This window comes from Saccopteryx bilineata, chromosome 1, assembly GCF_036850765.1.
Source record: "Saccopteryx bilineata isolate mSacBil1 chromosome 1, mSacBil1_pri_phased_curated, whole genome shotgun sequence".
NCBI classification, from domain to species: domain Eukaryota; kingdom Metazoa; phylum Chordata; class Mammalia; order Chiroptera; family Emballonuridae; genus Saccopteryx; species Saccopteryx bilineata.
The window spans coordinates 317,067,507-317,095,228 of record NC_089490.1 but is presented as its reverse complement, the minus strand read 5'-3'; the positions used below and the strand labels follow the sequence as shown (position 1 = coordinate 317,095,228).

The 27,722-nt window shown below is 40.8% G+C and overlaps 1 pseudogene; it reads left to right on the top strand.

Annotated features, from left to right (window-relative positions):
- LOC136319544 (PAT complex subunit CCDC47-like) lies at positions 1 to 27,722 on the top strand (annotated as a pseudogene).

Genomic DNA, 27,722 nt, shown 5'->3' with positions numbered 1-27,722 from the left:
ATGCCAGATGCAATGCAGGTGGCCAAGGCAAGGTAGGTTCACACTGGATTCAGGCAGACAGTAGAAAAACTGTGGAGCCAGAAAGCATTGGGCCACTCTATTTAATAAAGTCTCAGAATGGCGGACAAGCACACAGGCAGGAGAAACCACCTCTCAGGCTAACAAACAGTAAAATGGCCCCTCACAGTGGCAGGCAAGAATCCATGTATCTGCAACCCACAATCTCCCTCGAACACAAGTACCCATAGCCTTATATAGGCCATAGACATGTGGCACTGCTATGCACCCACATACCAATAAGGCAAAGTGCTTGCACCTGCTAACCCTGCGAGCAAGCCTAACACAGCTGCCCCATAGGGGGATTCGATTTTCTATGAAAGGAAATAAAGTCAGTAGAGATATTTGATCAGGTGAGTACCAGGATGCAAATATACCAGAAAGGAAAGGAGTCCAGATACAAGGACTGATGGGATGAATCTTGCGTGGCCAGCTGGAGAATGAGTGCAATAATCTCAGTGTGAGTTGTGTGGTGGTGGTGCACACAAAAGAGGCAGGAGGAGAGAGCTATGAGACATTTCATAGAGAACAACCTACAGGATCGTGTGTTTGGCTAGTTATGAAGAATGAAGGAAAACAGAAACCACATGAGAATGGTTCCCTTGATGGAGAAGAACCAACTGAAAGGAGGTTTTGGGTTAGAGATTGAGACAAGGAGTCAAGCTGAGGGAGAGCTGACTGATGGAAACGTTCCTATGAAGGCATAGACTGTATAACATACAGATCTGGGAGCTTCCAAATAGCACAGAGGAAGGGCAGAGGCTTAAGTGGATCAACTATTTTGGGAAGAATGGAGAGAGCCAGAAGGTCAAAACTGAGCCTGGAGCAATGAGTCAAAAGGAATTAGAGACGTTAGAGAAAACAGACACACTATCAAACAGCTAGGCAGTCTGGAATGTGTGATATCTTGGACATCAAAACAGAGGAGGCTTCAAGAAGCAGGTGGCTGGTGATATCAAATGCAGGTCATAGAGCATCATAGAAAACAAAGCCCAAGAGAGGACTTTTGGAATTGGTGAAAAGTAATATTATTCTTGACTTTGAGAGCATCTTTTTAGAAGATAAGAACAAAAACCACAGAAGAGAGTGCTAAGAAATAAGATTCTATTGATCCCTGAAAACAAAAAAAGTTTTGTGACCAGTTTAATTTATGTATTTTTGAAAAGTTAAAAGACAAGCCACTGTTCACTCACTAGACATCCTGAAACACCTCTTTGTGTTCACGAATAGGCTGCTAGCAGAAACCAAAGACCACATGAAATGGTTCTCTTAAAACCTCCACAGTTGGGAAAGCTGTGAAAAACCCCAGTATGAAATGTTTTCAGAAGCTCTCCCCATCTTCCCTTCCTGCTTATTTAGAAGAATATTTGCAGTCAGTTGTTTTTCTAAAATGATGTCTGCATTCTGCCATTGTAACCTGTAACAAGACAGCCGGCTGCCTTCTTCCTGTTTGTGTTTTGCTATAAAGTAATTCAGATCTAAAATAACACAACTCTCCAGCCATGTCTTCTTAAGCTTCTTAAAGTTTTAGAAAACATCTAAACTCTTACTTATTCATTCTAAACCTCTGTATAAACTAGTTATTTCTCAGAAATACCTGTCTCCTAGCTTTCATTTAAGGAAGTGAAGTAGCTGTGTCCAAAAACTATTTTAAAAATCCCTTTTAATTAACCATTTAGTGAGTTGTGTTTGACTGAAATATTATGCTAGTTTCTGAAAAGATAAATGAGTTCCTGGCCTCAAAGAGGTTACACTTCCATTGGAAATAACATGTGCTCTTTTTCTCCCATGGGAGGAGATGAAGGTGGAGGGATTAAGAAAAAACAAACAAATACTGAGACACAGACAAAAGTCTGAGGATTACCAGAAGGAAAGGAGGTAGGGGAGGTAGAAGAGGGTGTGGGGAAATAAATGGTGATGAAAGGAGACTTGATTAGGGGTAGTGAACACATAATACAATATATATATAATGTATTATAGAATTGTACACCTAAAACTTATATAATTTTATTAACCAATGTCACCCCAATAGAGTCAATAAATAAATAAATAAATAAATAAATAAATAAATAAATAAATAAAGCAGATATGAAGATGTGTTAAAAGTCCCAGCTCGGTCTGACCAGGCAGTGCCACAGTAGATAGAGTGTCAGACTGGGACTAGGTTCAAAACTCCAAGCTTGAGCATGGGGTCGCTGGCTTAAGCATGGGATCATAGACATGACCCCATGGTCACTGGCTTGAGCCTAAAGATTGCTGGCCTAAAGCCCAAGGTCGCTGGCTTGAGTAAGAGTTCACTTGCTCTGATGTAGCCCCCAGTCAAGGCACACATAAGAAAGCAGTCAATGAACAGCTAAGGTGCCTGTAATGTCGGTGGCCAAGGCCAGGCAGGTTCACATTGGATTCAGGCAGACTGTAGAGAAATGGTGGAGCCGGAAAAGGTTGGGTCATTCTGTTTAATAAAGTCTCACAACGGCAGACAAGCACACAGGCAGGGGAAACTGCCTCTCAGGCAAACAAACAGCAAAATGGCCCCTCACAGTGGTGGGCAGGCAATCCGCCATCCACAATTCCCCTGAGCACAAGCACCCACAGCCTTATTATATAGGCCGTACACACGTGGCATTGCCACGTGCTCACGCACTAGTCAGGCAAAGTACTTACATCTGGTAACCTTATGAGCAAGCCTAACACAGCTGCCCCACATTCCACCCCTTTAGGGTTGCTCGCTTCACAATCTACATGACATCAGAGAATACAGCAAAAACAAAAGTTACACAATAATTATAATAATTACAAAGGTGTCTTTCACAATGTCTCCCTGAGCACTCTGCCCAAGGTGCTAACTGGAGGCCCTTCTCTAGCTCCCTATCCCACGGTAGGTGAGAGGGTTTGTATAGTCCAGGGCTGTGCCCATGAAAACCTTAAAGGAGTGGTTCTCAAACTTTTGAAGTCGGGGCACATTTAAAATCCTACAAATAATTGTAGGCACACTCCATAAAAATTTCTGAGAAATACGTTATAATAATTAAGTCAAATATTAAAGAAAAAAATATGAAGTCCAAGCATGCTTTTATGGTAATTAAACAAAATAAATATGACAAAATTAAATTTATTCTGACATTAAAAAACATTTTTGTGTTACATTTTTTGTTATGTTTTTCAAAATTCATATAAAAGGGGTTAAAAAATTATAAAAGAACAAAAATGTTATCTTTTTCTATATATAGATACACTATTAGTAAGATTTAGTAAATTCGGCAGGTCCTGGCACAAATGTGTTAAGTTTTTTTCATTCTTGTGTTTATGAGAAACATAAGCCTGATGTGTTCTAGAGATTTCTTCAATGTTTGGGCATATACAGTGTGTCCGTAAAGTCATGGTGCAATTTTGACCGGTCACAGGAAAGCAACAACAGACAATAAAAATGTGAAATCTGCACCAAATAAAAGGAAAACCCTCCCAGTTTCTGTAGGATCATGTGGCAGCATGTGTGCATGTGCAGATGATGACGTAACACCGTGTATACAGTGGAGCAGCCCACGGCCATGCCAGTCGAGATGTGGACGGTACAGAGGAAAGTTCAGTGTGTTCTGTGGCTTGCTAAATTCAAATCCATGACTAAAGTGCAACGTGAATATCGGCGCGTTTATAATGAAGCACCACCACATAGGAATAACATTAGTCAGTGGGATAAGCAGTTGAAGGAAGCCGGCAATTTGGTGGAGAAACCCCATTCTGGTAGGCCATCAGTCTGTCGAGGCTATACGGGATAGCTACCTAAGGAGCCCTAAAAAATCTGTGCATGAGCCCACATCAAACTGCACTGAATAGGTATGAAACTGGGAGAGTTTTCCTTTTATTTGGTGCAGATTTCACATTTCTATTGTCTTTTGTTGCTTTCCTGTGACCGGTCTAAAGTGCACCATGACTTTATGGACACACTGTATTTGAAAGGCAAACTCTCATTTCCTCATCAATACATTGAAGAATTCTTCTTTTTACTCTTGTGTTGAGTGCAGAAAACTCCCACCACACATATCATCTTAACTTTACACCAAACAAAGGATAGAAGAAACTTGCCTCCAGTCTTTCAGGGGAACATGGGGGTAGTGTAAACAATCCAGCACTACAGCTTAACAGCCTTTTGCAACCTAATCAGGCAAGTGAGGTGTGGGGTTGGGCAGACTTTCAGCTTATAGCCAATTCCCCACACCTCTGTCCCCCCAAAAATCTAAACTCCAAAAACCCTGTTGGTTTTTTGGTCCCCAACAGACACATATTTCTCTGGAATACCACAGGGCGCACCTGGAAATCTTCTAGGGTGCGCCAGTGCTCCCTGGCACACACTTTGAGAACAGCTGCCTTAAAGTGTCCTTGGTGCATCTCTCCAATAGGCTGAGAGCAGCTTCCCAGTGCAGGAGGACCTCCACTGGAGCTGCCCTCCCATCAGGGTCTCTCATACTGTCCAAAGGTGGCATGTCCATCCAACAAGGGAGCAGTGCCCCTCTCTTGTCAAAGTGCAAGAGTCAGTCCACGATAGACAGTCTAGCTGTCTCAAATCACTGAGATAAAGGTCCATTACTGACAACTAGCCATACAGCTCTTTATTAACGGACCTCAGCACTTTTCCATAATGTGTTGTCCATTGCCGCAAACCCCATCCAGACCTATTAACAAGTTTACAGGGCCTGGCGTGGTCAAATACATTCAAGGCCTGTGTCACCTTAACAGTTCTCTTAGCTGCTGCAGCTGTTAAAAAAAAAAAAAAAAAAAGGCACCTGTTATCTTCTAATGCAAATACCTGCTGCACATTAGAAGGGGACCAGTGGATAGCCAGTTCCATGTGTGGCCTCCTGTCCCCACCTGTTCCTTTTAGACTGTCCTTTGCCCTTCCCCCTATTCAAACTGGGACAATGGGTCTTGGGGATCCTGTAACCTGAACAGCATATTTCTGGCAGATGCCGGGCCACTCACTTCCCCTGCTTTTTCAGCGGCTGGAACCTCTGTTCTGACTCAAGCTGCCATCAAAGCTCCAACAAGACTTTATGAGGCTTGCTATCTAATTTCTCCCTATCTGCCCCGGCCACAATCAAATCTACCCACACCTGTGTTTGAGTAACTTTCACAGGTCCATGTCTCTTGTTAGTCTGAGGGGCAGCACGGGCAGCAGCCCTCACAGCCTTATGATCCGTCTCTGTTCCAGAGAGCGTGATGCCATGTGTAGGGTAGCTGTGTTAGGCTTGCTTACTAGTGTACCAGCTGCAAGCATTTTGCCTGATTAGTGTGTGAGCACGTGGAAGTACCACGTGCATATGACCTATATAAGGCTATGGGTGTTTGAGCTCAGGGACACTGCAGATGGCAGATTGTCTGCCTGCCACTGTGAGGGGCCATTTTGCTGTTTGTTTGCCTGAGAGGTGGTTTCTTCGGCCTGTATGCTTGTCTGCCGTTGTGAGCCTTTATTAAACAGAATGGCCCAACCCTTTCCAGCTCCACAGTTTCTCTACTGTCTGCCTGAACCCAATGTGAACCTGCCTGGCCTTGGCCACCAACATTATAGAACCTAATTACGCTTTGCTCTCAACTACAGTAAAATTCTAAAATGGGCCCTGACCGGTTGGCTCAGTGGTAGAGCATCGGCCCAGCATGTAGAAATTCCAGGTTCGATTCCCAGCCAGGGCACACAAGAGAAGCGCCCATCTGTTTCTCCACCCTTCCCCATCTCCTTCCTCTCTGTCTCTCTCTTCCCCTCCCATAGCCAAGGCTCCATTGGAGCAAAGTTGGCCCAGATGCTGAGGATGGCTCCATGGCTTCCGCCTCAGGCACTAGAATGGCTCTGGTTGCAGTGAAGCAACACCCCAAATAGGCTGAACAACGCCCCCTGGTGGGCATGCCAGGTGGATTCTCGTCTGGCACATGCAGGAGTCTGTCTGCTGCCCCTCACTTCTCACTTCAGAAAAATAAATAAATAAATAAATAATTGTAAAATGAAGATTATTAAAGGGATTGGAGAGATTTGAATGATTTTCTTTAAATGAGTCAATGCATTCCCACTTTCAAATGAAAGAACTCAGCTCAGTTACAGCAGTGACTTTATTTCCTCTATCTTCTGAAGGAAAATTTCAGGCTGAGGAAATGTTCCAAAACAACAAAACATTTCTTCAAAATATCTGATGTTTCAACAGCAAGTCCAAGAAGTTGCCAGGAAGTTCATTTGGAATCTGAGTTGACTGTTCGTGTCACTTTATCGTATTATATTTATAGTTGGTCATTTTGAGATGTCTGTATAGTTTTTCTTCTGACAATGTCTCTTCCTGCCTGTGGTGCAGCCATGTTAGGCTTGCTCACAGGATTACCAGCTGCAATCACTTTGCTTGATTCGTGCATGTGTGCATTGCAGTGCTGTGTGTGTGATACAGTGTGTTCGTAAAGTCATGGTGCACTTTAGACCGGTCACAGGAAAGCAACAAAAGACGATAGAAATGTGAAATCTGCACCAAATAAAAGGAAAACTCTCCCAGTTTCATACCTATTCAGTGCAGTTTGATGTGGGCTCACGCACAGATTTTTTAGGGCTCCTTAGGTAGCTATCCCGTAAAGCCTCTACAGACTCGTCACTAACTGATGGCCTACCAGAACGGGGTTTCTCCACCAAACTGCCAGTTTCCTTCAACTGCTTATCCCACTGACTAATGTTATTCCTATGTGGTGGCGCTTCATTATAAATGCGCTGATATTCACGTTGCACTTTGGTCACAGATTCGAATTTAGCGAGCCACAGAACACACTGAACTTTCCTCTGTACCGTCCACATCTCAACTTGCATGGCCGTGGGCTGCTCCACTGTATACATGGTGTTGCGTCATCATCTGCGCATGCGCACATGCTGCCACATCATCCTACAGAAACTGGGAGGGTTTTCCTTTTATTTGGTGCAGATTTCACATTTCTATCATCTTTTGTTGCTTTCCTGTGACCGGTCAAAAGTGCACCATGACTTTACAGACACAACTGTATATAAGGCTATGGGTACTTGCATTGGAGAGAGATTGGGGATTGTGGATAGCTTGCCTGCCACTGTGAGGGGCCATTTTGCTGTTTGTTTGCCTGAGAGGCAGTTTCCCCTGCCTGTGTGCTTGTCCGCTGTGTGAAACTCTATTAAATGAATGGTCCAACGCTTTCTGGCTCTACAGTTTCTCTACTGTCTACCTGAATCCAATGTGGACCTGCCTGGTCTCAGCCACTGGCATTACACTCCCCAAAATATTAACTGAGCCATTGCTATATGATTATAAGTGACCGTGATGATACCTTGGCAAATTTATAAATTTATGCTTTTTGGTATTGGTAATATTTTTTTTCTTCTTTTCCAAGTGAGAGGAGGGGAGATGGAAACAGACTCTCACACATGCTACAACTGGGATCCACCTGGCAACCCCCATCTGGGACTGATGCTCAACTCATCTGGGGCCATGCTTGCAACTGAGCTATTTTTAGCACCTGAGGTGAAGGCTCCACAGAGCCATCCTCAGCACCCGGGATGTGCTTGAACCAATTAAGCTGTGGCTGTGGGAGGAGAAGAGAGAGAGAAAGAAAGAAGGGGGAGGGAGAAGGGTGGAGAAGCAGATGGTTGCTTCTCCTGTGTGCCCTGACTGGAAATTGAACCCAGCACATTCACACGCCAGGCCAACAGTCTACTGTTGAGCCAACCAGCCAGGCTGATAATGTTTTTAAAAACAAAATTTCATTCATCTACTATACATTTTAAATTTATTAGCATTACACATTTTCATTCCTTTAAACTTCTAGTATTTTTCTGCTGTCAAATAGGAAGCACTATACAAGCCAATAGCTTTTAGAGGTCATTGGCAGGGGAAGAAATTATGTCTTGCCTCCTTGGTAGAAGAATGCTTGAAAATTCAAGGTGCATTAGGAATTTTCCTAAAATAAAATACTGAGTTCACCTGAGGCTACCTTGCTTTTCCTTACACTCTGTTAGTTTAAAAACAGATACACCCTGATTGTTTTCTAATTGCTCCATGTTTTTTTATTGAGTCGGATAGATCAGACATTATACCAGAGGCTGATGACTCAAAGGTCAGTTCTAGGGCTCATAGTTGACTTATAAGTTTAGCCTTTATAGTGAGATTCTAAGCTCTGTGAAAGCAAAATTATTTTAACTATCCTCTGAATTATTTCTTCTCTTTAGTATCTAGAAGGAAATCAGTACTTAAAAGAATACTGAGGGCTATAGAACTGGGGAATCAAGAGGGATCTCATGTACCATCAAAGGCCGTGCTGTTCAATACAAATATAACATTATTCATAATGAAAATTGTCCAGCTTTCACATTTTAAAAGCCAGTAGAAGTGAATTTTTTTTCCCAGAAGTTAGAAGCGGGGAGGCAGTCAGAGAAACTCCCGCATGCGCCCGACAGGGATCTACCTGGCATGCCCATCAGGGAGCGATGCTCTGCCCATCTTGGGCATTGCTCCGTTGCAGCTGGAGCCACTATAGTGCCTGAGTTGGAGGCCATAGAGCCATCCTCAGAGCCTGGAAACTTTGCTCCAATGGAGCTTTGGCTGTGGGAGAAGAAGAGAGAGATAGAGAGGAAGGAGAGGGGGAAGGGTGGAGAAGTAGATAGGTGCTTCTCCTGTGTGCCCTGACCAGGAATCGAACCCAGGACTTCCACACACCAGGCTGATGCTCTACCACTGAGCCAACCAGCCAGGGCCGTGAAGTTAATTTTGATAACATAATTTAACTAAGCCAATGTTATCATTCCAATATAGATTTAACAGGTATTTCACATTTTTTTGCACTGAATCTTCAAAATCTAGCGCTTGTTTTATACCTACAGCACCTCTCAATTTAGGCTAGCCATATTTCAAATGCTTTATAGTCACATGTTACTAGTGGATTTCATAGTGAGAAGTACAAGTCCAGAGTCTAATCCCTGCACCTTACAAGTGAGAAAACAGAGTTTCATAGTGGTGAAGTGACCAGCCAATTGATGAACTAAAGAGAAGCACTAGAGAGAAGGAGGTTGCATTACCTGAAATCACAGGATTTCCCTACTGGGAAGGTTGTGATGACTTCTCCCACTTACTAAGCCCACACAATGCCTCTCTTTTCTTCCTCAGCTTCAGGCACCTTAACCCAGGGATCTGGGCAATGATGATGAAGTCTCTGCCATCAAGTATAAGCAAGCAACTTGTTCCCAGGAACTGACTGTATTTTCCCTGCTCCACCCACTGATAAGACAAAATAACTTTGTAATGATCAGGTTGCCCAAATCATTTTCCGGATATGCGTTCTTTGATATACTGACTAATTGCTTTTGAATGTAAATACAATCTCAAAGTATTCTTTGCATGAAGGTTTCTCTTGCTCCACAAAGAGTTCATACGTTCCTGTTCACGCTCTTGCTTTTCAGCCAGTCAAAATTAGGGAAGTCAGTCATCAGAAAAGTAAATGAGAAGGTTTCCAAGAGGTCCAAAGGGAAGGGGCAGGATGGAAGTACATTTTAGAATTTATTCCTCTATGAGGTTATAGACAGGCAGCACTTATCAGGTACAGACGCATATTTTTTCTTTTCTTTTCTTTGAGTAATTGGAAATATTCCTTTATGTAACACAACTATGTTTACAAAGAACTTTTGTTCAGATGATATTTTACCCCTTGGACTAATTTGTAAAGTAGAACATTTGTCATATTTTACAAGTAAGGAGCCGCTGCTCAGAAATAATGCTATCACCTTTGGCCATGCTTCCTTTGTTGGTTTTTGGGCGACTACCTTCTTTATCCCCCTACCCCCATTATTCCTTCTCAGGAAAAGCTTTTTATTCCTTATTTCTCCTTAAATATAGATGTTCATGGGCCTCTCCTTTCCTGTTATACCCTCATTAGATGACCTCATCTGCTCACGGTTTTAGCCATCACATACAAACTGACACTTGCCAATTCTACTTTGCAGACCCCAGATCTTCTCATTGAGCACCTGATCTGTATACACACACTCCTCCCTGAAGCCTCAGGTTCACCAGCATGTCCCAAATGATCAGCATTACTAGCAGTCCCTGGCCGAGAGAGAAAGCCAGCAGGGATTGCTGGGAGGGAGGACACTAGGGCGCAGCAGAGAGACAAGACAGGTGAAAGTCACGGCAGCACAGAAGTATGTCAATCCTAAACACTTGGTGTTATTTTTTAATATTTTGATTTTTGATTCCTATTTTAAATATTTTTATACACGGTCTTAATTTCAAGTGGCTTCAAATTTTTCTTTGAAAGCAAGAGACGTTTAAAATATAAATCTGAATGATGCTCAGAAGAATTCTGTATGGTAGACAAGCTAAGTGTTACTAATCTAATTTTACAATTCACTCACTGATTTGTTCAAATATTTACTGAGCACTGTGTATGTTCCAGGCATGGTGCAGGCTATGGGCATACAATGATTAAGATAAACTTCCTCAAGGAGCTCACAATCTAATGGTAAACCATTAAGTGAACTGAGGCACAGTGTGGTAAATGATTTATTTACCCAAGGAGATTGAATTAGCTAGGTACTTGGAAATGGAGAACTAGAGCTGGAGAGAGGGCAGGGCTCAGCAACTCCTGAGTAAACTCATTTGACTGAAGAGCAAGGCTGCCCACAGAAACATTACAAAATCTGCTGGCAAAAAAGGTTAAAATAGTTTTCAATTGTCACCGTAATTGAATTTGTGGCTTACAATCAATTAAGCCACTACCTGATGGCATTTCTACACCTGTCCCTAAAGACTTGAGGCATGTCACTGGATCTGTTCAGACACAATAACTGTAAGTAGCTTGAAATCTAATTCTTACACTGGGAATCATATTAAAATTCTTTAATTAAGCCCATGAGCTTTAAATGTATAGCATACTTAGGATACTTCTACATGGAGAAGTTTGGGGAAAACTCTTCTTTAATTGTCATTCACAGGATTCTAGTAAATTACAGATACTACAGAAATTAGAGAATTTGTTAATTTCCATATATACAATGCTGAAAAGATTCACTTAGACACACATAAGTAATCTAAACATTATACAGCTATGTACAAAGATATCACGTTTAGATGTGTGTGCACTCCCATCCAATGTATAACAGCTAATTGCAGACAGGAACTTGTGTAAGGCAATTGCTTTTGTGATAACAACATGTGGTCCTTGAAGGAAGGGGTAGAGTCTATGAAGAACTGTCCATTTCAGGCCTGACCATCTGTTTTAGTGATATTCTTTATGATGAAGTTATTTCAGTGGGCAGGATATCTCTTTCATTAACAAAAAGCAGTGAATAATTATAAGAAGAATTGTTTTAAATGTGGAAATTATAATAACCCAGTAATCTAAGTAGTAAAGAACTCAAAGACACTATTGGCCTTACTGCTGCTACTGACTGAGAATGAGGGAACACCACGGGTGATTTACAGCTCTGAGAATCAAACTTGATGAGTAATCTGCCATACCAAATTTCCCCAAAACACTCAATACATGAATTTTCATGTCCTATCAATTGCTCACTTCAAGCAATTCTTTACTTTGCTGTGGGGGATTTTCTTCTTTATCAGGGTTTTCTGGATGTTTTTATTTATTTATTTTATTTTATTTTTAATTCACTGTGTTGACATGGTTTCAAGTGTCCCACTCAATATAACACCCCCAACCCTCCATAACATGCCCCTCATTCCCCATGCAAAGTTTCCATTTCCATTTCACCCCTTTTGTTCCCCTGCCCCTACCTCCATCCCCCCTTTTCCTCTGGGACTTGCAGCCCTGTTGTCTGTATCTATGTGTTATGTATATATAATTTGGCTAATCCCCTCACTGGGTGTTTGTTTGTAGATGACGAGGTCCCTAACCTTCAGACACTTTACTACTTAAGTGATTCTGTTCCACTTCCCACAAATACACTCATTTATGCACTCATTGGTTGATTCTTATATGTGCCCTGACTGGGAATCCAACCTGCACCCTTGGCTTACGGGGAACACACTCTAACCATCTCATCTATCCTGACAGAGCTTAATCCTTTCTTTAAAACTTTTCCATTGATTTGGGAGAAAGGGAGAGGAGAGGTGAAGGAGGAAGGGAGAGAAAGAAAGAAACATCAACTCATTGTTCCACTTAGTTATTCCATTTCGTTTTGCACTCATTGATTGCTTCTCCTATGTGCCCCTATCCAGGATCTAACGCACAACCTCAGCACACGACTTATACACACTGAGCAACCCATCCAGGGGCCTTAATCGTTATTTTTTATAGTGAGCACTACACATTGATGGGGTCTCGGCACTGGAGGCAGACGTCTCGTCTGCTGGGTCCACCAGCAGGCTGGGCAGTTTCTGCAACAGCCCATTCTGATTCCTGCTGCTCAGCTGGCCACCCTTCACCCTCTTCCCCCACAACCCGGCCCTGCCCCGCTCTCCTGCCTTCTTCTAGTAGATCGAACACCGCTGGCAACACATCATTCCGAGCCACACAGGAACAGAGTGTGCAGTGTGCTCACCTAGGCCAGGTGCGGTCGAACACACCACTGCCTGCGCTTGGGGGTTATAACACAGATTTGAGGAGAGCAGGGTGATCCACCACTCTCAGGAGGCCATAGCCACTATCTTTCCGCATGCACAGAAGAGGCATATTAAAAGAGCCACATAAGGATGAACACTGTGCCTGGCATTGATGATATCAAGTGAAATAAAGGATCCAGTTATGCTTGACTGTGTGAAAAATGGAGAGAGCCCAGGCACTGAAACCAGGATGAGTATCACTGTGCACTGAGAAGACCAAAAATTGCAGCCAGTGGCATTTGTTTTCTGCAAAACCTTTCTACACAATAATTTGTAAATATATTGCCAATAAGATTAAGATATAAATTTTAATTGAGAAACTATAAATTGAAAATATCAATAGATCATAAGGCATAATTTGGGGAATTATAAAATAATGAGAGACCACTCTGAGGACCAGTGAGGGGGCTGGAGGATAAGACTCTGACCTCATTCCTGCGTTTCCCCAGCAGCGCTGGCACAAGTCAGGTTGTTGCCCCTTGATGGCCATAGCACCTCTTTCTCCCAACAGACACACACACAAAATATAAAGCCAGATCTCCAGTTACCTTTTCCTAAGGTTTCAAATTCTAAATTCACAAGGGAACTCAGTTTAAAGGTGACCTTTTCTTGGAGGCCTCTCCACCTTCCCCAGGACACATGTAAGTACTCAGTCTTTTGTGCCCTACCCCCTTCTGTTAATGGCTACTTTACCATAGTAGACTTTCCATCCTCCTGGACTGTGGGTTAGAGTCAACTGGTGAGCCTTTAAAAGTTATTAAAACAAGGACTCCTAGACCAAATAAAATACAATTCTGTGGGTAGAGCCAGTTCTGTCATTGGTATTTTACTAAAAACAGAGATTGAGTTAAAATTCTGCATTCTGAACAGTAAAATATATAGACGTCCCTGTCCACCTCACTTTCCACCATTATCCTCAACTCTAGGAGCCTTGACATTCAGGCTTATACTATCAAGGCAGCCCAAGAGGAAAGACCTATAGATGGTGATATTTGAAGGGTAGAAAGGGGCAAAGGCAAAAATAAAAATAAAAAAAAAGCAAAAAAGCTGGTTCAGCCCACTGTGGGCCGGCCACCAGTCAACACTGTTCCAACCAGCTTCTTAAGCAGGGGTCCCCAAACTTTTTACACAGGGGGCCAGTTCACTGTCCTCAGACCGCTGGAGAGCTGGACTATAAAAAAAACTATGAACAAATCCCTATGCACACTGCACGTATCTTATTTTAAAGTAAAAAAACGAAACGGGAACAAATACAATATTTAAAATAAAGAACAAGTAAATTTAAATCAACAAACTGACCAGTATTTCAATGGGAACTATGGGCCTGCTTTTGGCTAATGAGATGGTCAATGTGCTCTTCTCACTGACCACCAATGAAAGAGGTGCCCCTTCCGAAAGTGCAGCGGAGCCGGATACATGGCCTCAGGGGGCTGCATGCAGCCTGCGGGCCGTAGTTTGGGGACCCTTGTTCTTAAGTTTCTCACTCTTAAAAAGGTCTGCAGAGTTCAAGAATTGTCCAATATTATTCAGTCTGCTGTTGCCCACCCCCAGTTAAGACACATATGAGAAAGCAATCAATGAGAAACTAAGGTGCTGCAACAAAGAATTGATTGATGCTTCTCATCTCTCTTCCTTCCAGTCTGTCTGTCCCTATCTGTCCCTCTCTCTGTCTTTGTCACAAAAATTAAAAAAAGAATTGCCCGATATTTAAGGAAAGGTAATACTGTGAAAGCAAAGTGCCAAAACTGACAAACCACAGGAAACTTTGAGGAAACAGAAATTGTTGAAAAAATTGATTGTAATGAAAATATTAAAGTCCTCAGAAATGGATTAGTTATTATTGTATTCATGAAATAAGGAGTGGATGTTAAGGAAAAAAAAGGAGCACTGAGGAGAAAACTTAGGAGATAAAAATATAGTGAATGAGACATTAAAAAATCATAGCAGACCAGAGAGAGAAAATTTGAGGACATTTTCTAGGAAATAAAACAAAAAAAGACCATAGAGAAAAGATTAGAAAATTGTTGTACCAATGCAGGAGATCTGACAACTAAATAATAAGTTTCAGAGGAAAAACAATGAAAGGGAGAAAATTATAAAAGAAATAATACAGGGAAATGTTCCAGAACAGAAAGTTTTGAACAACGAAGCATAAATGACGCAGACCCCAGGAAACAGGGGACCTAAGCCAGGAGAAGCAGGAAGGATGCCCCAGAGGACAGCTGCAGAGCAGGACAAGACAGAACATGAAATAGACTCTAGCAGGGGTGTTTCCAGGAAAAAATATGCCCCTGATAAGTTACCTAATGTGTATGAGAAACATTTCAGAGTTCTCCAGACAGTTCTTGATAAATGAGTGATCAGTGTATAAAGAGTTAAACAACTGTAGAATTAAGGCTTTTCTTTTTTATTTACAAGAGAACTTAAACGTATACAATATCAAAGCATTAATTATAATTTACTACAGGACTCAGCTGTGAACAGTTTGTACCTGGTTCAAATGATTGACGTGAGCACTTTAGAGTGATTCAACCAAAAATGTGCTGTCACCTCTATTACAGTGGTTCACAGCTGCACATTGCAAAGATGCAGACAGGTGTTTTTTGGGTTTTTTTGTTTTGTTTTTGTATTTTTCCGAAGTTAGAAGCGGAGAGGCAGTCAGACTCCCGCATGCATGTGCCTGACCAGGATCCACCCGGCATGCCCACCTGGGGGCGACGCTCTGCTCATCTGACACGCTGCTCCGTCTGGCCAGAGCCATTCTAGCCCCGATGCAGACAGCTTTTAAAAAAAAAATACTGACACCTGCCTTTTAACCCAGACATTCTGATTTAATTGGTTTGGATACACTGACAGTTTTAAAAGGCCTTTAGGCAATTCCAGTGTGCTCCATTACTTGGATGGGGCAAAGGAGGAAAGAAGGGGAGTTGGTGTGTGATACAGGACAGCTAATTATAATTTGCATAGCAGGCATTCTTACTACCCAATATCAAAAGTTGAAATACAGAGAGAATTTAGCCCTGTCCTATACAACTTGACTTCACTCTATAACCCTTAATCTTAGTCCTGTCACAACTTTCTTTCATGGAAAATTTTGATATTTTGCTTAACATACATAATTTTTTTTGCAAAATTTTGATTTTTAAAATATTGCATTAAAATGTTATTTATTTTGATAACTGAGTTTTGGGGCACCCCTATAAATTTGTGCCTGAAGTTAAGTGCCTCACTACCTAACCATAATTCCGGCTCTCATAGGATATAAAATTGAAAAACTAAGAAATGATATAATAACATACTGCTTAAAAATGAAAGCTAGGGCCCTGGCCGGCTGGCTCAGTGGTAGAGCGTCGGCCTAGCGTGCGGAGGACCCGGGTTCGATTCCCGGCCAGGGCACACAGGAGAAGCGCCCATTTGCTTCTCCACCCCTCCACCGCGCCTTCCTCTCTGTCTCTCTCTTCCCCTCCCGCAGCCAAGGCTCCATTGGAGCAAAGATGGCCCGGGCGCTGAGGATGGCTCTGTGGCCTCTGCCTCAGGCGCTAGAGGGGCTCTGGTCGCAACATGGCGACACCCAGGATGGGCAGAGCGTCGCCCCATGGTGGGCGTGCCGGGTGGATCCCGGTCGGGCGCATGCGGGAGTCTGTCTGTCTCTCCCTGTTTCCAGCTTCAGAAAAAAAAAAAAAAAAAATGAAAGCTAGGAATACCAGGAAAAACTGCTAAAGGAATTAAGAGTTATTGCATCTTGGAAACAGGACTTAAAGGGAAGGAGGGTAAAGCAGAGGACCACTTTTTTTTTATTGCTATAAGCCTTGACGTATTAATTGACTTTTGAAACTGAATGTACTAATTTAATTTAAAAAATTAAATTATAAAAGGGAACAAATATACAGTGATGGAAAATGAGTTGACTTCGGGTGACGGGCACACAATACAATCAACAGTTCAAATGCTATAGATATGTTCACCTGAAACCTATGTACTCTTATTGATCAATGTCACCTCATTTAAATTCATATTAAAAATAGGAGGAAAAGAGCAAAAAAGTAAATTAAAAAGATATTATGCCAGTCAATTATAATATTTCTGTGGGCCATGTGCCAGCTGATTTTAGACCAACCTTGCATTTGACAGAAAAGGAAACAGGCACAGAAATGTGAGTGATTTTTCTGAGATCACTGCCAATCAGTGGAAGAACCTATATTAGAGCACATACACACTCTTGGTTGTGCTTTCTTTCTGCCCAAACTTTCTTCTTTGTCCAGTAACAGCACACTATAGAGCCTCTTCATCCTCTCGCACCACCAATTCTACCTCCAGCTGCTCTTGCGGAGGTTAGGGCCATTTTAAGACATTGGGAACTCTGGGCATTCCGACTCTTTCAGGAGCCCTGTCCCACACCATATGAAACACGTAAAAATGCACCCACAACTCCACGAAGTAATATTTCTTTTCATGAACAAGGGCTTTTTAAAGAATTTCCTTTCGAAATTACTAGTCTTTTGGTTTGCTATGATTTCTCAGCAATAATTTTGCATTCTTTGCAACTCTTGCAGAGTGAGAAAACCTACATTATTAACTGTTTTGAAAGCAATGGGATGTTTGCCACTGTTACATTAAATAATTTATTAGATAGACACTGTACATTTGATAGAAATTTTAATTAAGCAAATTAATTTGTATTTTTGCAGTTTTTCATATTTTAGAGAACATACTTTTCTTTCCAATTTATAGATCTTGGAACAGATCATACCTCCTCAGCACCAAATAGATCGAGTCATCCTGTGGATCATGGCAATGACCTTTTCCTGGTTTCTGTCTTAGGGACTTTGGATTCATCTCCCAACCTGGTTGGAGTAACTACGTTCCTCTTTTGTTTCAAACCCTTTGACATACCACATAAGCAACTTCCTTAAGTACCTGGTTTCTGCCTCTTTGGATCTTCAGCCTTGACTCCCCCCTGTGGCACTCCAGCCTAAATGACATATAATTCTGTTAAATTGCCAGGCTTTCTATTGCTTGCTTGTCTGTGTATGCCCAGTTTCTGTTGTTTGAACGGTACTCCCTCCTCCCCAACTCTTGCTTGCCCTCGCTCCAATTTTATTTATAGAACTAATAATTTTTATTTAGAAAATTAAATTTAATGGGGTGACATTGATCAATAGGTGTTACACAGGTTTCAGGTAAACATTTCTATAGCATTGAACTGCTGATTGTGTTGTATGCCCATCACCCACAGTCACATCATTTTCTGTCACCGTATATTTGTTGCTCTCTACTCCCATTCCCCCATACCCACTCCTCCTGTTGACCACTTCACTTATGTCTATGTCTATGAGTTTCATTTTTATACCCCACCTATGTGTGAAATCATATAGTTCTTAGCTTTTTCTGATTTATTTATTTCACTTAGTAAAATGTCCTCAAGTTCCATCCATGTTGTCGTAAATGTCTCTATGTCATCATTTCTTATGGCTGAGTAGTATTCCATTGTGTGTGTGTGTGTGTGTGTGTGTGTGTGTGTGTGTGTGTGTGTGTGTGTATAAACCACATCTTCTATATCCAATCCTCTATCAAGGGACACTTCAGTTGTTTCCATGTCTTGGCCACTGTGAATAATGCTCTGATGAACATGGGGGTGTAAGTACCAGCATTCTTGAGTGTCTTGTGTAGATGCCTAGTAGAGAGATTGCTGGGTCATATGGTAGTTCTATTCTTAATTTTTTGAAAGACCACCATACTTCTTTTCCATAATGGCTGTACCAGTTTACAGTCCCACCAGCAGTGAATGAGTGTTTCTTTTTCTCCACAGCCTCTTCAACACTTGTTATTACCTGTCTTATTGATGAGTGTTTTCATGCCTTTGAAGCTAAAGTACTCTCAGTGGCTGATGATGAAAGGAGACAGGCATAGCCTGGACACAGAACTGAGAGGGTATCACAAACTCTGAACACAGATAAACTTTCAACATGCATTTGCATTAAGTGGCTCACAGAAGCATCACTCGCAGAACAAAATTTCCACACCAGAGGGAGTAGAGATTTGAAAAAGTTTACAGAGAGGAGCAAACGAGGAGGTTTAGATAATTTACCAAATTAGATCATTGTCAACCAAATAATTGATTTTTTTTTTTCTTTTCTGAAGCTGGAAACGGGGAGAGACAGTCAGACAGACTCCCGCATGCGCCTGACCGGGATCCACCCGGCACGCCCACCAGGGGCGACGCTCTGCCCACCAGGGGGCGATGCTCTGCCCCTCTGGGGGGTCGCTCTGTTGTGACCAGAGCCACTCTAGCGCCTGGGGCAGAGGCCAAGGAGCCATTCCCAGCGCCCGGACCATCTTTGCTCCAATGGAGCCTTGGCTGCGGGAGGGGAAGAGAGAGACAGAGAGGAAGGAGGGGGGGTGGAGAAGCAAATGGGCGCTTCTCCTATGTGCCCTGGCCGGGAATCGAACCCAGGTCCCCCGCATGCCAGGCCAATGCTCTACCGCTGAGCCAACCGGCCAGGGCCTCCACTGTATTAAGAAACAATTTACATATCCAGTGCCCTATTGGTGAGAGCATTTTAGATTTCTTTTTTTTTTTAGAAAATTAAATTTAACAGAGTGACATTGATCAATAAGAGTACATAGGTTTCAAGTGAACATTTTTATAGCATTTGAACACCCAAAGTAAAATTATTTTCCATCACCTTATATTTGTCCCTCTTTATACCGTTTCTCCCCTTCCTTCCCCATCTCCCTCCCCTACACCTGCCTCCCCCGGTCACCACTTCACTTTATGTCAATGAGTCAGCATTTTAGATTTCTACAAATTATTAGATGTATGAAAAATTTTGTAGATAATTTTGATGCACACATTTAATATTTTTAATATAATTTAAGTTATTTTAATATTTTAGATATTTTGCTGTGAAATTTCTTGCCAAAATGATTGTAAAATTTTAAGGTCTTGAAACATATTGCTAAATTACCTGTGAAAAGGAGGTGTTGGTTTATACTGTACTCTCATCAGCAGTGTGTGAGTGGCCTTTCTCTGCACTCTCAATCATGGTTACTATTCTTTTTTATAATTGTCAGTTTGATAAGTTTGGATCCACTCTTTTTTATGTTGATTGGCCACTTGTATTTTTTCTTTTGTATATTGTTATTTTAAATGCTTTAGATCAGAGGTTGGGAACCATTTTGGCTGAGAGAGCCATGAATGCCACATATTTTAAAATGTAATTCCGTGAGAGCCATACAACAACCCGTGTACATTATGCATTATCCAAAAGCCCTGGCTGGCTGGCTCAGTGGTAGAGCGTCGGCCTGGTGTGCAGAAGTCCCAGGTTCAATTCCCAGCCAGGGCACACAAGGGAAGCACCCATCTGCTTCTCCACCCCTCCCCCTTTCCTTCCTCTCTGTCTCTCTCTTCTCCTCCCGCAGACAAGGCTCCATTGGAGCAAAGTTTGCCCGGGCGCTGAGGATGGCTCTGTGGCCTCTGCCTCAGGCACTAGAATGGCTCTGATTGCGGCAGAGCGAGGCCCCAAGATGGGCAGAGCATCGCCCCCTGGTGGGCATGCTGGGTGGATCCTGGTCGGGCGTATGTAGGAGTCTGTCTGACTGCCTCCCCATTTCCAGCTTCGGAAAAATACAAAAAAAAAAAAAATTGGTGTTGTCCCAGAGGACAGCTGTGATTGGCTCCAGCCACCCACAACCATGAACATGAGCAGTAGGAAATGAATGGATTGTAATACATGAGAATGTTTTATATTTTTAACATTATTATTTTTTTTTTATTAAAGATTTGTCTGCGAGCCAGATTCAGCTATCAAAAGAGACACATCTGGCTCGCAAGCCATAGGTTCCTGACCTCTGTTTTAGATATTTATAAATTGGACTGTTTGTCTTTTCCTTATAAATGTATTAAAGTTTTTATATATTAAATAACTTTTATCTACTTCACGTGCTACAATTACTTTTGCCCAACTTGTCATTTGTTTTTTAGAAGTTATTATATTTTAAAGGTCAGTTAATTAAGATATAATTTAGAAAAAGTGAGAATTTCCCTTTTCTATGCATATACGCATGCAACCATCACCACAATTAAAATACAAAGTAGTTGCATCATCTTCAAGAAGTTCCCTCTTGCTCCCTCCTCTCCCCACCTTTCTCTCTCTCATCATCAGTGATTTGTCTTCTGTTCCTCTAGTCTTGCCTTGTCCAAAATGTCATGTAAATAAAATCTTACAGTATGTAGCCTTTCGAAGCTGGCTTTGTTCATTTAGCATGATATATTTAAGATTTATCCACGTATCAGTAATTGTTTCCTTCTATTGCTGAGTAGGTTTTAGTCTGTGCATTCCACAGTTTTCTATCCATTTATCACTTGATGGACATTTTGATTGTTTTCAGTGTTTGATGATGACGAATTAAAAAATAAAGGTGTCCATTAACATTAACATAACAATTTTTGATAGACACGTTTTTATTTCTTTTATTTCCTGTGGTTAAATACCTAGGAGCATGGTATAGTGAACTCTGTAAGAAGTGCCAAACTCTTTTCCAAAGTGGCTGTTCTATTTTGCATTCCTACCAGAGTTCCAACTGCCTCTGCTCCCTGTCCTTGACATTACTTGACATTGTCAAGTTTGTTTTCTTTTTCCTTTTTTTCTTTTTCCATTTCACCCATTCTAATAAGTGTATGGTAGTATCTTGTGGTTTTAATTTTCACTTCTCTAACGAATAATGGTGAACATTTTTCGTGTGTTTATTTGTCAGTCTTACATCTTTGGTCAAGTGTTTAAATCTTTTGCTTATTTTTAAAATGAGGTTGTTTGTTTTTTTATTGTTTAGTTATGAATGTCTTTACATACTCTACATGCCAGTTCTTTTTCAGATATTTGTTTTATAAATATTTTTCCCAGTCTGTAGCTTGTCTTTTCTCCTAACCATATATTTTTAAAGAACTTAAGTCTTTAATTTTCATTAGGTCAAATTTATCAGTTGCTTCTTTTATGATTAATATGTTTTGTGTCTTAGCTAAGAAATATTTGCCTATCACAAAGTTACAAAAATTTTCCCTATGTTGTCTTCCAGAAGTTTTATGAATTTAGGTTTCACATTTAGGTCTATAATCACCTTTCAGTTATTTATGCCTCTGATGTAAGGAACGGGTCAAAGTACCTTATTATTTATTTATTTACTTATTTACTTACTTATTTACTTTTTTTATTTTGGCATCTGGATGTCTAATTGTTACCGATAATTAAAAAAAAATAAATTTTCTTCTCTCTTTTAAATTGCCTTAGTACCTTCATAAAAAAAATCAATTAGCTATACGTGTGTAGATCTATTTCTCTACTCTAGTTCTACATTTATCTCTTGGTTTACCCTCTTTATAATACCATACTACTTTGATTACTCTCAATTTATGATGTCTTAAAATCAAGTAGTGGAAATTCTTCAACCTTGTTATTTTTTCAAAACTGTTTTGACTTTTCTAGTGTTTTTGTTTTTTTTATATAAAAGTTGGAATCAACATGCAGATTTCTACAAAAATAGCATGCTAGGATCTTATTTGGAATTGAAGAATCTACAATTTAATCTGGGGAGAAAATTTATCTTAACAAAATTGTCTTCTAATCTGTGAACATAGTACAATATATCTGTCCATTTATGTAGGTCTTTTTTCCCATATTTTTTAGTATTTTTTTCCTATATATATACTTATATATTTTATATATTTAATGATGCTTCATCTGTCCTATATTCTTACCAATATTTTTGCCTGGTTTGCCATTTACCTTTTAATTATATTTATAGCTAAATACTTAAGTCTTTTCATTCATAGTTTCTCCTTTTGTATAAATTCTTTATATTTCAAGTTACTTTAATTATTTTCATCTATATGATTTTATTTTATCTTCATGAAAACTACAGTAACTACAAAAGAGACACTGTTATTCTTCTTCAATAGTTTATTACAGCGACATCAAAAGGTTAATTACTCAAGGTTATATACTTCATTAGAGGCATTGTTTAAACTAGACTATTAAGTACTCTGGTTCTCTTATAAATACTTTTTATAGACCCGGCATCCAAAAAGCATACAGTCTAATAGAAAAAGCAGATAGCCCTGGCCGGTTGGCTCAGTGGTAGAGCATTGGCCTGGCGTGCAGGAGTCCCAGGTTCGATTCCCGGCCAGGGCACACAGAAGAAGCGCCCATCTGTTTCTCCACCCCTCCTCCTCTCCTTCCTCTCTGTCTCTCTCTTCCCCTCTCGCAACCAAGGCTCCATTGTAGCAAAGATGGCCCGGGCTCTGGGGATGGCTCCATGGCCTCTGCCTCAGGCACTAGAGTGGCTCTGGTAGCAACAGAGTGATGCCCCTGCTGGGCAGAGCATCGCCCCCTGGTGAGCGTGCCGGGTGGATCCCAGTCGGGCACATGTGAGAGTCTGTCTGACTGCCTCCCTGTTTCCAGCTTCAGAAAAATACGAAAAAGAAAAAGCAGATAAATAAGTGAAGTTAATAAAGCTTCAATGGTATCCTAGGCGTACAGTACTTAACACCTGAGGTGTGGTCAGGTCAATGCTAGCGGAGATTCTAAGAGTGTGCCTAGTAGCAGATGTAGTCCTTATGTCACATGTTAACTTAGTTCCTGATCAAGGCACAACTTATAAGACTGCATTATAAGACTTCTTTTGCATTGCTTTCTGTACTTTCTGATTCATGTATTTTTCCACTAATTGAATTCAGAGATTACATACTGTCACATGACAACTACCAGATGGGGTAAGCCAACATTCTAAGTGTAAATTCATATACTTCTTACATGAAAAAGAAAACAGAAAATAACTCAAATATAAAAGATATTATCATCATGGACAAACTTTTCAAAAAGCTGGCATGTGGATTAAAATGTAATGTATTATTGATGGTACTCATGGAATTCCCAGTAAAGACTATTGGTAAAATGTATGAATATATCTGAAGAAATGTGCTTACTAATTACTTTCAGATTAAAATCACATCAAGTCTTTAAGAGAATGACACATATTTTCTACCCCAGAAAATATTACAATTTATCAAAATACAGGAAATAGCAGAGGATTGTATATCCAATTTCAGTAAATGAGAGGATACTTCTTTAAGCTAAACACAGATTCTTATCAGTGGCCTCATTAACTCTATTTCCAGTCTGAGGCATACCTGCCTCCTTGTATGACAGAAACCTAAGCTGTGACTCAAGAGGTAATGGTAAACAAGACAGGGTTCATAATGATTTAATAGGATATTCTTAGTTTTCTGAAGAAAACACAACTAACCTTATAAAATATCACAGATCAGCTCTGGCCAGTTGGCTCAGTGGATAGAGTGTTGGCCCAGCATGCAGAGGTTCCAGGTTGAATCCCTGGTCAAAGCACACAGGAGAAGTGACCATCTACTTTTCCTATCCTCCCTCTCCCCCTTCTCCCCTTGTCCCCTCTCACAGATTGGTTCAACTATCTGCCTCAGGAACCTAAGATAGCTTGGTGATTGAGCACTGGCCCCAGACAGGGGTTGCAGGGTGGATCCCAGCCTGGGTGCATGCAGGAGTCTGTCTCACTGTCCTGTCCTCTCACTTAATAAATAAATAAATAAATATTAAAAATCACAAATCAAAATTATGCAGGAGGTTACTTCTTGGATCTTTGTTGATCATCCAGATTGTAATAAGTCCCCCAGAAAACAAAGACTCTCCATCTGAGGACTACTGACCCACTCATCTGTCAACAGAATTTAAAAAATATATAATTGTATTGGTTGCAGAGATTTTGGTTTTGTTTAGGTGGAAAGAAAGTATATTTTTTTCAGTTTTTTATAAAAAATAATACTTGTAAACATAAAATTTTATTTAACACATTATATATAAATATATTCAATTTTGGTCCAAAGAAGGGAAGAATCCAGGTAGAAAAAGAGAGGGATAAAAATTGGAGAACTAAAGATAGAAAGGAGTCTATTTCAATAATGCATTTAAGATAAACAACTAACTTGAAAAGATTGATTGAGCTGAGAAAAGAGCAAAAACAGAGAGCAAGGATGATGTTGGAGAGAATATTTGCATGCGTGTGCATCCCCGGGAGGTACATATGGGAATTAGCTAAGGAGAAGATGAACCAAAGTCTAGAAAAAACAATTAAACAGAGGTATGTGAAGACTTGAAGAGAAATAGGCATCAACTATAAATAAGTACGAATGGGGTCACTAGAATCATGTCATATTAGCAGATCTAATTTCCTTCTATAACAGTAGACCAAGGAATCACTTCCATTGTTTTGGGATATATCTGACCAACTCTTGCTTAGTACTTTTATGAGTTAAAAAAACAAAAAGTGTAAGTTGAAGTTGGCCAAGGTAGATGGGTGAGTGTCTAGTTGAATAACCAAACCCAAAGCATATTACTTAACAGATGGCCAGGTTAAATTAAGCTGTTGTTTTGGGGTCACCAAAGCACAAGTTTAGGTTTTCAACAATAAAATCCAATAGAGAAAGGAGAATAGCGCAAGGAGAATAAGATATACAGAAAAAGGGAAAAATTAATTTCCATATGGAAAAAAAAATAATTCCTACTAGTTGTATTAGGCAGGCAAAACATTTTCTCACCGAATACCCCTGGGTTTATTTAAAGTAATAATCAGAAGAAAATAGCAAATATTTATAGCACATATCACGCACCAGACACTATATTATTCCAAGCACTTACATGTATTAATTCCTTTAATCCTCTAAGAACACTGTGAGGTAAGAACACCTTCCACCATACCACCAGGATTCTAAACAGCCCATCACCCTCTAAAACTAGAATTTTTAAATAAAAGATTAATTTCATTTAGTCAATTTTAATACTTCCTGCTTATTTTTGCATCAAAGAAATTTGCTTCAGGAAAATAGCGCTGAATGGATGGCGCAGGCTGTGTGAAGTGATGCAGCCACCTGAGCTAGCTGGTACAGTTGTGTTTTAGAGGCACCAGGGGCAGTAAAACGCGATCCCGCGCAGACGGCTGTCAGGCTTCGATGAAGGCCGGTAAAGTGGTGGCCACAGGAACGCTGGGCCGGTTTCTCGCCCCCATACAGGTGCATTGAGAGCGAGAGCCTTCCATGCCGTCTTGTCCTTTGGTGTTCGGGAGTGTAGCCAAGTTTGATGTTTCGAGGCTGAAGAAGACATGGTAGAGTATGATGATAGTGATTTTGCTGAATTTGAGGATATCACAGAAGAGGCTGTTACTGATCTCTCTTACACTGAAGATGATGAAAACGAGACCACTGTGGAGTCGGAAGGCAGGATGAAAACCAAGAGGGAGATTTTGAAGATGCTTATACCCAGGAGGGAGATACTGACAGTGAGCTAGATGATGATGAAAAATTTAAAGGTTATGAAGACAAATAGATACATCTCCCAGAGAAAATAAAGACCTAGTAATAATTGCTGATGTTCTTGCACAACCCCAGAATAGTTGTTATTATCAAAATCTCTAGATAATAGAAGTATCTTCTAGATCAGTGGTCCCCAACCTTTTTTGGGTCACGAACTGGTTTAATGTCAGAAAATATTTTCACAGACTGGCCTTTAGGGTGGAACGGAAAAATGTATCACATGACCGAGACAAGTTCAAGAGTGAGTCTTAGATGGATGTAACAGAGGGAATCTAGTCATTTTTTAAAAATAAAACATCATTCAGACTTAAATATAAATATAACGGAAATAATGTAAGTTATTTATTCTTTCTCTGTGGACCGGTACCAAAGGGCCCACGGACTGGTACCGGTCCCCTGCCCGGAGGATGGGGACCACTGTTCTAGATAATAGAATATTTCTAGATAATATTCTTCTCTCCATCACTGGGAAGAATGAAAACAGTCACCTTGCTCAGACTTGGTTCAACGATCATAAAAAGCTTTTGGAGAGCTACTTTATCTTAGTAGAAGCACAAGCACAGGAAAACTGAACCAGAAGAATGAGCATATCTAAGCCTCTGGGGCAGGGGTCGGGAACCTATGGCTTGCGAGCCAGATGTGGCTCTTTTGATGGCTGTATCTGGCTCGCAGACAAATCTTTAATTAAAAAATAATAACGTTAAAAATATAAAACATTCTCATGTGTTACAATCCATTCATTTCCTACCACTCATGTTCATGGTTGTGGGTGGCTGGAGCCAATCACAGCTGTCCTCTGGGACAACACCAAATTTTTATTGGATAATGTGTAACCTACACGGGTTGTTGTATGGCTCTCAGGGAATTACATTTTAAAATATGTGGCGTTCATGGCTCTCTCAGCCAAAAAGGTTCCCGACTCCTGCTCTGGGGTGTTGTGGTTGAGTGCACTGAAGGGATGCTTATCCAGCTCAGGCTCCTAGCTTAGACAGTGAGGCTCATGAGGGATCAAGTGCAAATAAAAGTAACCATGAATGGTAAGGACATAAATACCTATGTGTTTGCTGTGAGACTGCTGAGATGCAGGAGTAAGTATGATAGTAACAAACTTAATTCTGGAGCAAAGTATGGCTCCCTGGCCATCCTGTCAGAGGTGGGAGAAGTCACAGAGAGAATGATGGATACAAGGACGGTTGACTTTCTTATATAGTACGCTGACAAGATTCAACCCATTCATTTTTTATTCCATTCTTCAGTCCAAAAATTATGCGAGAGAAAGGTCAGCCTTTAAATCTACTGGGCACTAAGAGGACACTGCTGCTTACATTTATTGTGCCTGGCTCAGGTGACATTTACCTAAAGGATATGGAGGCTTTTCTACCTCTAATGAACATGGTGATTTATTCTATTGACAAAGCCAAAAAGTTCTGACTCAACAGAGAAGGCAAACAAAGAGTGGATAGGAACAGAGCTCAAGTCAAAGAGAACTTGCTGGCGCTGCTGCATGTGCAAAGACCAGAAGTGCCTCATCCTCGGTGTGAGGAGAAAGAGCAAATCTTAAGTGAGGAAGATCTGAGAAACAGCACAGGCTGGAGGAAGCTGTCTTGAGATATGAACAAAAGACATTGGAAAAGAAGGAAATGAAAATGAAACAAACCAAGGTGAAAGCCATGTAA